The sequence below is a fragment of the Salminus brasiliensis genome, chromosome 6, assembly GCF_030463535.1.
Source record: "Salminus brasiliensis chromosome 6, fSalBra1.hap2, whole genome shotgun sequence".
NCBI classification, from domain to species: domain Eukaryota; kingdom Metazoa; phylum Chordata; class Actinopteri; order Characiformes; family Bryconidae; genus Salminus; species Salminus brasiliensis.
In genome coordinates, this window is record NC_132883.1 from 35,717,117 (window position 1) to 35,731,607 (window position 14,491).

Here is a 14,491-nt window from a genome sequence, read left to right on the forward strand (position 1 = left end):
TAATACTGATGCTGCAGGAGAATGATACAGTGTTCGCAGCACTGAAATAAACGTTGTACCCAAACCCAAAATGTTCAGGGACTGCTCACATATAACTCCACTCAGCCTATCAAAGGCTTTCTCCACGTCCAAAGAGAGAACTGCACAAGAGCTAGGAAATGTAGGTGCAGCGTCCAAAATCTGAAATAATCTCCGGATATTATCTGAGGCAGGACGGCCATTTATGAACCCAGTTTGGTCTTCCCTTATTAAAGCATGTTCCACAGTTTCCAACAGCAAAGAGAGAACCTTAGCAAATAATTTGACGTCGCTACAAATAAGAGAAACAGGCCTGTAGCTTGAACATTGTAACAGGTCTTTTCCTTTCCAGGAATCCAGTATAAGAGGTCCCACTAAATCCCAAAGTTCCACATACAAATCAGGTGGGGAGCCATCCAGACCCAAAGCAAGAGAGCTGTGTGGAGAAACTGCTCACTCAGGTGAAAATCTCCAATGAACAGTTTTTGTTGTGGTTTTAAATCACTTCAGCATGCTTCCAATAATGAGCTTCAGTCTAAAAGACAAATTCAGTGGAGATGCTGGGGATTGAACCCAGGACCTCATACATGCAAAGCATGCGCTCTACCACTGAGCTACATCCCCGAATTGCTGCAGGTTGTTGACAATGTGCCCATGTGACAAGCCAAAGCTTTAAACTTACAGTGAGGGGAGAGTTAAAATCCTGCATAGTCAGCATTTTTAACATAGTAAGCTGGAACATCATATATGATGGGGAATGCAAAAGCTACCAGCAAAGTGACATTGGGCAGAATCTTCCAAGAAAGAAGGCACGGACAGGGGTCGAACCCATGATCTTCGGTTTACGAGACTGACGCCTTACCACACGGCCACCACGCCAGCTCACCAACTGTGCTAGTCCCATGACTAATAGCCTCAACCGGTCTCCTGACAATTCTTGGCTGACTCAATGAATAAAATTCTTGCTAAATGCTCAGTTTGACCTTTTAGCAAACGTTGGTGTGACCTCTGCTTCAGTACAAGAATGTGCATATACTCTCATCCTGGGCACCTTGCAACACATGCGGCAGAATTTGTCTAGAACTAAATATCTGGTTTGTGTTTCTCTGAAGTTGCAAAGAAATACTCTAATAGGTCAGACAATGGAGAAAAATTCCTGATCCTCGTAGTCTGAAGTTGCAAAAACCTGCCCAGCAGGTTATAACATGGAGATGCAGGTGATTGAACCCTGGACCTCATACATGCAAAGCATGCGCTTTACCACTGAGATACATCCCCACTGCCAATCTTCTGTTTACGGAACCAGAGAGCATGAGTAAAAGTAAGACATTCAGCAAAGATGGGGAGGATTTGATTGACATGTAATAAAAGCTCCCATTAAGCTTCTTTTTGCTTGGAAAAGGCATGAACGGGGATTGAACCCGTAATCTTCGGTTTACAAGACCAACGCCTTGCCACTTGGCCATCACGCCCACAGCCTTGGTTTTTAATTGGCGTGGAAGCACTGCACAAATGTACCTGTAAAACAACAGGAGTTAATTACCTGAGCATAACAGTAAACATTCTTCTGATACTGTCTCAGAACATGCAAATCAAGCAAGTTCCTCCAGCTGCAAATGCCTTTTTAATGAAAAGTTTTTGTTGTGGTTTTGATTCACTTTCAGCATGCTTCCAATAATGAGCTTCAGTCTAAAAGACAAATTCAGTGGAGATACTGGGGATTGAACCCAGGACCTCATACATGCAAAGCATACGCTCTACCACTGAGCTACATCCCCTCTGCCAATCTTCTGTTTGAGGAACCCAAGAGCATGAGTAAAAGTAAGACATACAGCAAAGACGGGGAGGATTTGATTAACATGTAATAAAAGCTCCCATTAAGCTTCTTTTTGCTTGGAAAAGGCACGAATGGGGATCGAACCCGTGATCTTCGGTTACCTGAGCATAACAGTAAAAATTCTTCTGATACTGTCTCAGAACATGCAAATCAAGCAAGTTCCTCCAGCTGCAAATGCCTTTTTAATGAACAGTTTTTGTTGTGGTTTTGATTCACTTCAGCATGCTTCCAATAATGAGCTTCAGTCTAAAAGACAAATTCAGTGGAGATGCTGGGGATTGAACCCAGGACCTCATACATGCAAAGCATGCGCTCTACCACTGAGCTAAATCCCCAACTTGCTGTAGGTTGTTCACAATGTGCCCATGGGACAAGCCAATGCTTTAAACTTACAGTGAGGGCAGAGTTAAAATCCTGCATAGTCAGCATTTTAACATAGTAAGCTGGAACATCATATATGATGGGGCGTGCAAAAGCTACCAGCAAAGTGACATTGGGCAGAATCTTCCAAGAAAGAAGGCACGGACAGGGGTCGAACCCATGATCTTCGGTTTACGAGACCGACGCCTTACCACACGGCCACCACGCCAGCTCACCAACTGTGCTAGTCCCATGACTAATAGCCTCAACCGGTCTCCTGACAATTCTTGGCTGACTCAATGAATAAAATTCTTGCTAAATGCTCAGTTTGACCTTTTAGCAAACGTTGGTGTGACCTCTGCTTCAGTACAAGAATGTGCATGTACTCTCATCCTGGGCACCTTGCAACACATGCGGCAGAATTTGTCTAGAACTAAATATCTGGTTTGTGTTTCTCTGAAGTTGCAAAGAAATACTCTAATAGGTCAGACAATGGAGAAAAATTCCTGATCCTCGTAGTCTGAAGTTGCAAAAACCTGCCCAGCAGGTTATAACACGGAGATGCAGGGGATTGAACCCTGGACCTCAAACATTCAAAGCATGCACTTTATCACTGAGCTACATCCCCTCTGCCAATCTTCTTTTTGAGGAACCCAAGAGCATGAGAAAAAATAAGACATTCAGCAAAGATGGGGAGGATTTGATTGACACGTAATAAAAGCTCCCTTTAAGTTTCTTTTTGCTTGGAAAAGGCACGAACGGGGATCGAACCCGTGATCTTCGGTTTACAAGACCGACGCCTTGCCACTTGGCCATCGCGCCCACAGCTTTGGTTTTGAATTGGCGTGGAAGCACTGGACAAATGTACCTGTAAAAGCAACTGGAGTTAATTACCTGAGCATAACAGCAAACATTCTTCTGATACTGTCTCAGAACATGCAAATCAAGCAAGTTCCTCCAGCTGCAAATGCCTTTTTAATGAACAGTTTTTGTTGTGGTTTTGATTCACTTCAGCATGCTTCCAATAATGAGCTTCAGTCTAAAAGTCAAATTCAGTGGAGATGCTGGGGATTGAACCCAGGACCTCATACATGCGAAGCATGCGCTCTACCACTGAGCTACATCCCCAACTTGCTGTAGGTTGTTGACAATGTGCCCATGGGACAAGCCAAAGCTTTAAACTTACAGTGAGGTAAGAGTTAAAATCCTGCATAGTCAGCATTTTAACATAGTAAGCTGGAACATCATATATGATGGGGCACGCAAAGGCTCCCAGCAAAGTGACATTGGGCAGAATCTTCCAAGAAAGAAGGCACGGACGGGGGTCGAACCCATGACTTTCGGTTTACGAGACCGACGACTTACCACTTGGCCAACATGCCAGCTCATCAACTGTGTTAGTTCCATGACTCTATGCCTCATCCGGTCTCCTGAGAATTCTTGGCTGACTCAATGAATAAAATTCTTGCTAAATGCTCAGTTTGAACTTTTAGCAAACGTTGGTGTGACCTCTGCTTCAGTACAAGAATGTGCATGTACTCCCATCCTGGGCACCTTGCAACACATGCGGCAGAATTTGTCTAGAACTAAATGTCTGGTTTGTGTTTCTCTGAAGTTGCAAAGAAATACTCTAAAAGGTCAGACAATGAAGAAAAATTCCTGATCCTTGTAGTCTGAAGTTGCAAAAACCTGCCCAGCAGGTTATAACACAGAGATGCAGGGGATTGAACCCTGGACCTCATACATGCAAAGCATGCGCTTTACCACTGAGATACATCCCCACTGCCAATCTTCTGTTTACGGAACCAGAGAGCATGAGTAAAAGTAAGACATTCAGCAAAGATGGGGAGGATTTGATTGACATGTAAAAAAAGCTCCCATTAAGCTTCTTTTTGCTTGGAAAAGGCATGAACGGGGATCGAACCAGTGATCTTCGGTTTACAAGACCAACGCCTTGCCACTTGGCCATCACGCCCACAGCCTTGGTTTTTAATTGGCGTGGAAGCACTGGACAAATGTACCTGTAAAACAACAGGAGTTAATTACCTGAGCATAACAGTAAACATTCTTCTGATACTGTCTCAGAACATGCAAATCAAGCAAGTTCCTCCAGCTGCAAATGCCTTTTTAATGAACAGTTTTTGTTGTGGTTTTGATTCACTTCAGCATGCTTCGAATAATGAGCTTCAGTCTAAAAGTCAAATTCAGTGGAGATGCTGGGGATTGAACCCAGGACCTCATACATGCGAAGCATGCGCTCTACCACTGAGCTACATCCCCAACTTGCTGTAGGTTGTTGAAAATGTGCCCATGGGACAAGCCAAAGCTTTAAACTTACAGTGAGGGCAGAGTTAAAATCCTGCATAGTCAGCATTTTAACATAGTAAGCTGGAACATCATATATGATGGGGCACGCAAAGGCTACCAGCAAAGTGACATTGGGCAGAATCTTCCAAGAAAGAAGGCACGGACGGGGGTCGAACCCATGACTTTCGGTTTACGAGACCGACGACTTACCACTTGGCCAACATGCCAGCTCATCAACTGTGTTAGTTCCATGACTCTATGCCTCAACCGGTCTCCTGACAATTCTTGGCTGACTCAATGAATAAAATTCTTGCTAAATGCTCAGTTTGAACTTTTAGCAAACGTTGGTGTGACCTCTGCTTCAGTACAACAATGTGCATGTACTCTCATCCTGGGCACCTTGCAACACATGCGGCAGAATTTGTCTAGAACTAAATGTCTGGTTTGTGTTTCCCTGAAGTTGCAAAAACCTGCCCAGCAGGTTATAACATGGAGATGCAGGAGATTGGACCCTGGACCTCATATATTCAAAGCATGCGCTCTACCACTGAGCTACATCCCCTCTGCCAATGTTCTGTTTGAGGAACCCATAAGCATGAGAAAAAATAAGACATTCAGCAAAGATGGGGAGGATTTGATTGACACGTAATAAAAGCTCCCATTAAGCTTCTTTTTGCTTGGAAAAGGCACGAACGGGGACCAAACCCGTGATCTTAAGTTTACAAGACCAACGCCTTGCCACTTGGCCATCACGCCCACAGCCTCTGTTTTGAATTGGCGTGGAAGCACTGGACAAATGTACCTGTAAAAGCAACAGGAGTTAATTACCTGAGTATAACAGTAAACACTCTTCTGATACTGTCTCAGAACATGCAAATCAAGCAAGTTCCTCCAGCTGCAAATGTCTTTTTAATGAACAGTTTTTGTTGTGGTTTTGATTCACTTCAGCATGCTTCGAATAATGAGCTTCAGTCTAAAAGACAAATTCAGCGGAGATGGTGGGGATTGAACCCAAGACCTCATACATGCAAAGCATGCGCTCCACCACTGAGCTACATCCCCAACTTGCTGTAGGTTGTTGACAATGTGCCCATGGGACAAGCCAAAGCTTTAAACTTACAGTGAGGGCAGAGTTAAAATCTTGCATAGTCAGCATTTTAATATAGTAAGCTGGAACATCATATATGATGGGGCATGCAAAAGCTACCAGCAAAGTAACATTGGACAGAATCTTCCAAGAAAGAAGGCACGGACGGGGGTCGAACCCATGATCTTCGGTTTACGAGACCGACGCCTTATCACTTGGCCACCATGCCAGCTCATCAACTGTGCTGGTCCCATGATTCTATGCCTCAACCGGTCTCCTGATTATTCTTGGCTGACTCAATGAATAAAACTCTTGATAAATGCTCAGTTTGAACTTTTAGCAAACGTTGGTGTGACCTCTGCGTCAGTACAAGAATGTGCATGTACTCCCATCCTGGGCACCTTGCAACACATGCGGCAGAATTTGTCTAGAACTAAATGTCTGGTTTGTGTTTCTCTGAAGTTGCAAAGAAATACTCTAATAGGTCAGACAATGAAGAAAAATTCCTGATCCTCGTAGTCTGAAGTTGCAAAAACCTGCCCAGCAGGTTATAACATGGAGATGCAGGGGATTGAACCCTGGACCTCATACATGCAAAGCATGCGCTTTACCACTGAGATACATCCCCTCTGCCAATCTTCTGTTTAAGGAACCCAAGAGCAGTAAAAGTAAGACATTCAGCAAAGATGGGGAGGATTTGATTGACATGTAATAAAAGCTCCCATTAAGCTTCTTTTTGCTTGGAAAAGGCACGAACAAGGATCGAACCCGTGATTTTCGGTTTACAAGACCAACGACTTGCCACTTGGCCATCGCGCCCACAGTCTTGGTTTTTAATTGGCGTGGAAGCACTGGACAAATGTACCTGTAAAACAACAGGAGTTAATTACCTGAGCATAACAGCAAACATTCTTCAGATACTGTCTCAGAACATGCAAATCAAGCAAGTTCCTCCAGCTGCAAATGCCTTTTTAATGAACAGTTTTTGTTGTGGTTTTGATTCACTTCAGCATGCTTCCAATAATGAGCTTTAGTCTAAAAGACAAATTCAGTGGAGATGCTGGGGATTGAACCCAGGACCTCATACATGCAAAGCATGTGCTCTACCACTGAGCTACATCCCCAACTTGCAGCAGGCTGTTGACAATGTGCCCATGGGACAAGCCAAAGCTTTAAACTTACAGTGAGGGGAGAGTTAAAATCCTGCATAGTCAGCATTTTAACATAGTAAGCTGGAACATCATATATGATGGGGCATGCAAAGGCTACCAGCAAAGTGACATTGGGCAGAATCTTCCAAGAAAGAAGGCACGGACAGGGGTCGAACCCATGTTCTTCGGTTTACAAGACCTACGCCTTACCACTTGGCCACCATGCCAGCTCATCAGCTGTGCTAGTCCTATGACTCTATGCCTCAACTGGTCACCTAACAATTCTTGGCTGACTCAATGAATAAAATTCTTGCTAAATGCTCAGTTTGACCTTTTAGCAAACGTTGGTGTGACCTCTGCTTCAGTACAAGAATTTGCATGTACTCCCATCCTGGGCACCTTGCAACACATGTGGCAGAACTTGTCTAGAACTAAATGTCTGGTTTGTGTTTTTCTGAAGTTGCAAAGAAATACTCTAATAGGTCAGACAATGGAGAAAAATTCCTGATCCTCGTAGTCTGAAGTTGCAAAAAACAGCCTAGCAGGTTATAACATGGAGATGCAGGGGATTGAACCCTGGACCTTATACAAGCAAAGCATGCGCTCTACCACTGAGCTACATCCCCAACTTGCGGTAGGTTGTCGACAATATGCCCATGGGACAAGCCAAAGCTTTAAACTAACACCTAGGGCAGAGTTAAAATCCTGCATAGTCAGCATTTTAAACATAGTAAGCTGGAACATCATATATGATGGGGCATGCAAAAGCTACCAGCAAAGTGACATTGGGCAGAATCATCCAAGAAAGATGGCACGGACAGGGGGCGAATCCATGATCATCGGTTTACGAGACCGACGCCTTACCACTTGGCCACCATGCCAGCTCATCAAACTAGCTAGTCCCATGACTCTATGCCTCAACTGGTCACCTAACAATTCTTGGCTGACTCAATGAATAAAATTCTTGCTAAATGCTCAGTTTGACCTTTTAGCAAACGTTGGTGTGACCTCTGCTTCAGTACAGGAATGTGCATGTACTCCCATCCTGGGCACCTTGCAACACATGTGGCAGAATTTGTCTAGAACTAAATGTCTGGTTTCTTTTTCTCTGAAGTTGCAAAGAAATACTCTAACAGGTCAGACAATGGAGAAAAATTCCTGATACTCGTAGACTGAAGTTGCAAAAAACAGCCTAGCAGGTTATAACATGGAGATGCAGGGGATTGAACCCTGGACCTTTGTTGGGTAAGAGTTGGGTAAATAGCTGACCATTCACTACCTTCACTGCAATGAAAGCTTTATAAGGACTTTAAATCTGTCCATGTGGAATAGAAAAAAATACTCTGCCTTTTAAACCTCCTGCAAAACAGCTGTTGTGTCAGAAATGACACGATTCGAACAAGTCACCCTATTTGAGGTCATCATATATGTGTACGTGTGGGCTTGAATCTAAACCTAAGCAAATAAGGTCTAAGAGCTCTAGTCAGTTTATGGCCCAACATCAAAACCCCAGAAATCTTCCTCAACTGGCATGACGATGTACAGCAAGACAACAGCTTCTATCCCCAACTTTCAGGCAGAGCAACACAGTCCAGTAGTTCAGCCCATTTGAGAACAGTGTTGTTGGAAGTGATGAAGCACACGTACATTTTCTACCAGCGCGGTTTCTGTCTCTACCTGTGATGTGGTTACCGTACTGGAACACCTGGAGACTGGAACACACTGTCCTCACTACCTTGTCTAGAAAAATGCGCTGAGATAGAAAGAGCGAAGAGAAAAAAGAGCTGCAGAGAGTTTGTTGAGTAGAAATGACCTTATGCCATACGGGGTCATCCTCTGGACAACTGTTCTCTCGGACACTCCGAACGACTGCGCTCTGTCTCCAGCGGTGTGGCCCAAAAGGAGGTGAGCCTCGATTCTGTTCGGAGGGCAAATGTAGGATGGACGTCCAGCGTCGGCTTCGTGAGCTGAACTACACCATCCATTATTCCCTCCAGACCAAATAGGAGGTAGTCGTTTCGCGTGACTCTGAAAGATCCTCCGCTAATGATCTTTAATTGTCTGCAGTGGCTCGTCAAAAACGGCATCAGTAACTCAGGACTGCTTCGAATAAAGGAACATCCACAACTCGCAGCTTGTCGCTGGTATTATCCGCCAAAGGGATGTTCCACTGATGCCACTCTACAGTGACATGCGGCGAGTGCTACGCTGTGGGCTCTTGCTGAATGAAGCTAGGACAGCCACTGATGTTTCTTCATTAGTGACAGTTTTCATGCGTCCACATTTTGGCAAATCCAACACTGAACCAGTTTCACGAAACTTGGCAAGCAGTTTGCTAACTGTGGGAGATGGGTGGTCTCGTAGGGTGTCTTGCATTGAAATCTGCTGCAATGACCCGGGTACTGTGTTCACCAGACATCAACACAATTTCTATCCGCTCCTCACGTGTTAACCTCTGCGACATGTCAATGGCTGTAAACAAAGAGAAGCTTGTAAATAACTCATGAAAGAATAAAGTTACGTTAAAACCAAGCACACCATTGTTTTTCTTGTGAAATTCTCGATACGTTTGATGTGTCACATGACCCTCTTCCCATTGAAAAAACTAAAGTTGGATCCAAAATGGCCAACTTCAAAATGGCCGCCATTGCCACCACCCATCTCAAATGACTCGTATGCCCCCTCTCATATACCAATGTGCCACAAACACGAAGTTAATATCACCAACCATTCCCATTTTATTTAGGTGTATCCATATAAATGGCCCACCCTGTAGAAGTCCACTTAACACTGAATAAGGGTGAAGGGGAAGGAGCTTAAAAGTATCAGCTATATCGTCCTTAGCCAACAGTGCGCCAAGACCCGTCACCTTAATGAGCCTAATAGCATCATCCACAGAAGCATAGAACAAGGAAAAGGTTTGAGCAGAAAACAGTCATTAACACAAGCAACACAATCAGAATGAGGCGAGAACCAAACGGTTCTTCCATGAATATCTGCAAGTAGCCACGCCTAAGGAAGGAACCTGAAAAGGAGCAAACGGAGGGGACTTAAAAGGGCCAATCAAATGACCTTTATTCACCTCATGGTCGATGAGTGCAGTAACAACGTGAGGTTTAGAGAAAGCAGACTGAAGGTTCCTAGAGACATAGGAAGAGGACAGAGGGTACAGGACCCCGACCCAAAAGCCCAGAGAAAGCCCTGTGAGTGAATAATCAACAAAACAATGATCAGGGTGCACAGAAAGAAAAGAGGAAAGGACAGGAACGGCCACAGGGGTGGAAGACACACAGACTTGAGGAGGGGTCGTTAAAATGATTACACAGAGGATGACCCCCGTGGGAAAGGTATGCCGCCTGTCCAGAGAAGCGCTCACAGATTCAGCACCAGGGGGAGCACCCGGGACGCCACCAAGGCAAACCGGAACAGGTGAGCACTCAATGACAGCCAAAATGGCGGACAAACAGCTCCGTGTCCACAACAGACCAATCCAGACGAGAGTTAAACAGTGCAATAAAAGACGCTGACTTTGCAGAGAACAACTTATGATACTCATAACCTTGAATGATGTCAGATCTCAACCGAAAGGAAACCGCCACAGCGGTGGGAGGAACAAAAGGCCTATCCAAAGGCACTTGGTTCACGAGCACGGAGGGTGCAGGCCCAGAAGGTGCCCCAACAATGTCCAGAGCGAGAGGGCTACCCAGAGCATTAGACGTCAGGAGCCGCAGATCCTCGAGAGACAATAGCATTAGTAGAAATGACCTTATGCCATACGGGGTCATCCTCTGGACAACTGTTCTCTCGGACACTCCGAACGACTGCGCTCTGTCTCCAGCGGTGTGGCCCAAAAGGAGGTGAGCCTCGATTCTGTTCGGAGGGCAAATGTAGGATGGACGTCCAGCGTCGGCTTCGTGAGCTGAACTACACCATCCATTATTCCCTCCAGACCAAATAGGAGGTAGTCGTTTCGCGTGACTCTGAAAGATCCTCCGCTAATGATCTTTAATTGTCTGCAGTGGCTCGTCAAAAACGGCATCAGTAACTCAGGACTGCTTCGAATAAAGGAACATCCACAACTCGCAGCTTGTCGCTGGTATTATCCGCCAAAGGGATGTTCCACTGATGCCACTCTACAGTGACATGCGGCGAGTGCTACGCTGTGGGCTCTTGCTGAATGAAGCTAGGACAGCCACTGATGTTTCTTCATTAGTGACAGTTTTCATGCGTCCACATTTTGGCAAATCCAACACTGAACCAGTTTCACGAAACTTGGCAAGCAGTTTGCTAACTGTGGGAGATGGGTGGTCTCGTAGGGTGTCTTGCATTGAAATCTGCTGCAATGACCCGGGTACTGTGTTCACCAGACATCAACACAATTTCTATCCGCTCCTCACGTGTTAACCTCTGCGACATGTCAATGGCTGTAAACAAAGAGAAGCTTGTAAATAACTCATGAAAGAATAAAGTTACGTTAAAACCAAGCACACCATTGTTTTTCTTGTGAAATTCTCGATACGTTTGATGTGTCACATGACCCTCTTCCCATTGAAAAAACTAAAGTTGGATCCAAAATGGCCAACTTCAAAATGGCCGCCATTGCCACCACCCATCTCAAATGACTCGTATGCCCCCTGAGAACAACAGCAGAGACGAGAAAAGACTTCAATAAGGACTGGAGCCGAGACAGCTTATGGACAAGCAGAGACATCAACAGGAAATCAAGCAACAGAAAATCGTCCAAAAGATGCAAAACAAATGTCAGCTTTACAGCAAAACAGAACCGAGAAGAGTACTTAACACCGGCTCAAAAGGTCTTTGAAGGAAGAACTTTGCTGTGCCTTGCGGGACGAAGGCACCGAGGGCACATAGACTTGGGGAGAGGTTGTTAAAATGATCACACAGAGGAATACCCCTGTAGGAAAGGTACGCCGCCTGTCCAGATATGTGCTTACAGATTCAGCACCAGGGAGAGCGCCCGGGACAACACCAAGGCAAACCGTGGGGCAAAGGGCAGGCACCTGGCTGTGAGACCCACACATGGAACAAGAAATGGCGGGCCAACAGCTCCGTGTACACAACAGACCGATCCAGACGATTTAAACGAGTTAAACGACGAGTTAAACAGTGCAATTAAAGACACTGAGTTTGCAGAGAACTACTTATGATACTCATAACCTTGAATGATGTCAGATCTTAAGATCTGACATCAGATCTCCCTGCAAATACTCTAATCAGAACATGCTGAAGAAGCGTGGTCTTAGTGTTGTGCTGTCTCTCAGTGGTGGTAGCCACCTGAGTCAGCTGCAGTGTTGAGGCTCCATCACACCAACAGAGATAGAAAAGTAAAAGAAAGAAATGTGGGGTTAGATGGACTATACTGGACTTTTTTATCTACACAGGATTCTCTAATACCAAAAATAAACTTACAGAAATTAATCATTTACTTACAGGAGGATGTGGTGAAGGCCAGTCAGTCCAGCAGAGTCGGACTGAACTGACTGAATGCAGACACACATCATACAGAGGAAGGAAACAGAAATGTGGATTTAGATGGACTGTATTTGGCCTTTTAATTTACAAACAGTTCTTTAATACTGACAATATACAGAAATGGACCATTTACTTACAGGAAGGTGGGGTGGAGGCCAGTTCGTCCAGGAAAGCTGATGCACTAGTGGTGGTCCCAAAATCTTCCTGAAGCCTGAATCAGTGTCAGCTGCAGTGGTGAGGCTCCATCACACCGATGTACAGAGATAGAAAAGTAAAATAAAAAATTGTGGGGTCAGGTGGACTGTATTTAACCTTCTCTTCTAAACAGAGTGCTCTAATACCAAAAATGAACTTACAGAAATGAATCAGTTACTTACAGGAGGATGTGGTGAAGGCCAGTCAGTCTAGCAGAGTCGGATTGAACTGACTGACTGAGGCTCCATAATGCAGACACACATCATACAGAGGAAGGAAACAGAAATGTGGGGTTAGATGGACTGCATTTGATCTTCTCATCTACACAGAGTTCTCTAATACTGACAATAAACAGATACTGAAATTAATCGTTTACTTACAAGAGGGTGTGGTGGAGGCCAGTCAGTCCAGCAGAGTCGATGCACTACTGGACTGACTGGATTGAGCTAATCGATGTGGAATAAAATGGAGATCACAGCTGCCTGTCCTAGAACTCCAATATGGAGGCTCCATCAGAGAGAAAAGGGAAAAACAGAAATGTGGGGTTAGACGTACTGTGTTTGGCCTTTTACTTTACAAACAGTTCTTTAATACTGACAATAGACAGAAATAGGACTATTTACTTACGGGAAGGTGGGGTGGAGGCCAGTTCGTCCAGTAAAGCCGATGCACTACTGGACTGACTGGCCTCAGCTAACAGGTGGTGGAATAAGTGGTGGTCCCAAAACCTTCCTCTAGCCTGGATCAGTGTCAACTGCAGTCCTGAGGCTCCATCACACCGATGTACAGAGATAGAAAAGTAAAAGACAGAAATGTGGGGTTAGATGGACTGTATTTAACCTTTTAATCTACACAGAATTCTCTAATACCAAAAATAAACTTACAGAAACTGTTTATTTACTTACGGGAGGGATTGGTGGAGGCCAGTCAGTCCAGCAGAGTCAGACTGAACTGACTGATTGAGGCTCCATAAAGCAGACAAACATCATAAAGAGGAGGGAAACAGAGATATAGGGTTAGATGGGCTGTAATAGATCGCATAATTTAGACACAGTTCTTTAATACTGACAATAAACAGATACTACAATGGATTGTCTACTTACGGGTGGGTGGGGTGGAGGCCAGTCAGTCCAGCAGAGTCGATGCACTGCTGGACTGACTGGTTTGAGCTAATCGATGTGGAATAAAATGGACATCACAGCTGCCTGTCCTAGAACTCCAGTATGGAGGCTCCATCAGAGAGAAAAGGGAAAAACAGAAATGTGGGGTTAGACGTACTGTATTTGGCCTTTTACTCTACAAACAGTTCTTTAATACTGACAATAAACAGAAATGGACTTTTTACTTACGGGAAGGTGGGGTGGAGGCCAGTTCGTCCAGTAAAGCCGATGCACTACTGGACTGACTGCCCTCAATTAACAGGTGGTGGAATAAGTGGTGGTCCCAAAACCTTCCTCAAGCCTGGACCAGTGTCAGCTGCAGTGTTGAGGCACCATCACACTGAATGTACAGAGAGAAAAGGAAAAGATAGAAATGTGGGGTTAGATGGACTGTATCTACACAGAGTTCTCTAATACTGACAATAAACAGATAATGAAATAAAAAGCGTGAAGAGTGACCATGTGAGACTGTAAGCTTTGCGAGTGGACGGGGCTAAGCCTTTTGTCATGTAACTTTTTGCAGAGTCTAATAGTGAGTACTATAGTACTATAGTGAGCTCTATAATTCAGGATTAAAAGAGAGGTTTGCTGATATGGAGTTGGATCTTGATGTGCTGAAGGTTCGAGACGCCTGAAATCCTGCAACCCAAAACGGGAAAGACCATCAGCGACAGAATTGCATTGTCCCGGAATATGTTCAGCAGTTAATATGAAATAATGAATAACCGATTGCCAAGTTAAACGCCTCAGTCATAATTTAAGTGCACAAGGATTGTCCTCTATTAATAATCGAGACAACAGCTTCATTGTCCCAAAATAATTGAATCCGTCTCCAGCTTTCACCCCAGAGGACACTAGCCACAACTACGGGATACAACTCGTG

At 44.7% G+C, this 14,491-nt stretch overlaps 11 non-coding genes across 11 annotated transcripts; all 11 read right to left on the reverse strand.

Annotated features, from left to right (window-relative positions):
* Positions 1 to 570: 570 nt before the first annotated feature.
* Positions 571 to 642, reverse strand: trnaa-ugc (transfer RNA alanine (anticodon UGC)). Its single transcript has one exon. It is a non-coding gene; the product is annotated as a tRNA-Ala (tRNA).
* Positions 643 to 1,418: 776 nt separating this feature from the next.
* On the reverse strand, positions 1,419 to 1,490 carry trnat-ugu (transfer RNA threonine (anticodon UGU)). Its single transcript has one exon. It is a non-coding gene; the product is annotated as a tRNA-Thr (tRNA).
* Positions 1,491 to 1,724: 234 nt separating this feature from the next.
* trnaa-ugc (transfer RNA alanine (anticodon UGC)) lies at positions 1,725 to 1,796 on the reverse strand. Its single transcript has one exon. It is a non-coding gene; the product is annotated as a tRNA-Ala (tRNA).
* A 576-nt stretch (positions 1,797 to 2,372) lies between these two features.
* Positions 2,373 to 2,444, reverse strand: trnat-cgu (transfer RNA threonine (anticodon CGU)). The gene has a single exon. It is a non-coding gene; the product is annotated as a tRNA-Thr (tRNA).
* A 327-nt stretch (positions 2,445 to 2,771) lies between these two features.
* trnas-uga (transfer RNA serine (anticodon UGA)) lies at positions 2,772 to 2,843 on the reverse strand. The gene has a single exon. It is a non-coding gene; the product is annotated as a tRNA-Ser (tRNA).
* A 122-nt stretch (positions 2,844 to 2,965) lies between these two features.
* trnat-ugu (transfer RNA threonine (anticodon UGU)) lies at positions 2,966 to 3,037 on the reverse strand. The gene has a single exon. It is a non-coding gene; the product is annotated as a tRNA-Thr (tRNA).
* Positions 3,038 to 3,271: 234 nt separating this feature from the next.
* On the reverse strand, positions 3,272 to 3,343 carry trnaa-cgc (transfer RNA alanine (anticodon CGC)). The gene has a single exon. It is a non-coding gene; the product is annotated as a tRNA-Ala (tRNA).
* A 775-nt stretch (positions 3,344 to 4,118) lies between these two features.
* trnat-ugu (transfer RNA threonine (anticodon UGU)) lies at positions 4,119 to 4,190 on the reverse strand. The gene has a single exon. It is a non-coding gene; the product is annotated as a tRNA-Thr (tRNA).
* A 233-nt stretch (positions 4,191 to 4,423) lies between these two features.
* Positions 4,424 to 4,495, reverse strand: trnaa-cgc (transfer RNA alanine (anticodon CGC)). Its single transcript has one exon. It is a non-coding gene; the product is annotated as a tRNA-Ala (tRNA).
* A 1,271-nt stretch (positions 4,496 to 5,766) lies between these two features.
* trnat-cgu (transfer RNA threonine (anticodon CGU)) lies at positions 5,767 to 5,838 on the reverse strand. Its single transcript has one exon. It is a non-coding gene; the product is annotated as a tRNA-Thr (tRNA).
* Positions 5,839 to 6,661: 823 nt separating this feature from the next.
* trnaa-ugc (transfer RNA alanine (anticodon UGC)) lies at positions 6,662 to 6,733 on the reverse strand. The gene has a single exon. It is a non-coding gene; the product is annotated as a tRNA-Ala (tRNA).
* Positions 6,734 to 14,491: the final 7,758 nt, after the last annotated feature.